This window comes from Egretta garzetta, unplaced genomic scaffold, assembly GCF_000687185.1.
Source record: "Egretta garzetta isolate BGI_Z169 unplaced genomic scaffold, ASM68718v1 scaffold296, whole genome shotgun sequence".
Taxonomy (NCBI): domain Eukaryota; kingdom Metazoa; phylum Chordata; class Aves; order Pelecaniformes; family Ardeidae; genus Egretta; species Egretta garzetta.
Window position 1 is genome coordinate 144,018 of NW_009259988.1, and position 512 is coordinate 144,529.

Genomic DNA, 512 nt, shown 5'->3' on the forward strand with positions numbered 1-512 from the left:
CGGCAGGCCGGCGGGAAAGGGCCGTCGTCGAGGGGTGAGCGGGGCAGGGGGTCCCCAATCACCCCTCAGGCTCAGAGGCGCCCACTCCGGGGCTGGGCTAGCTCCGCAAGCTCAGGCAGCAGATCACTTCCATTCCTGGTTTGCTATGGAAAGCTCTAGACAACGTTTTGCCAGCAGCAAACGAGCGCTGCGGGGACAGCGGCAGTCTTTGCACATGGGGATCAAATTCAGATAGAACGGGTGCCCTGGCTTTGTTCTGGAAAATGAACGAAAAGGCTTTTCGTGCTGTGAAGCTTGCAAACACGAGGATCTGGGGTCGGCTGCGTGGCGCTGAAACTCTGGGAAGAAAGAGGTGGAAGAGGAAAGGATTCGCTTCGACCATCAGACAGGAGACAGAGTTATTTCTGAGACTGGAGGCTGGCGCTGCCCCGGCGCTGGGGAGCAGTGCCACCCAGAGGGCTCCTCCAGAAACAGCTCACGCCAGCCGACATCTCCCCGCCTCGGCAGCTTTT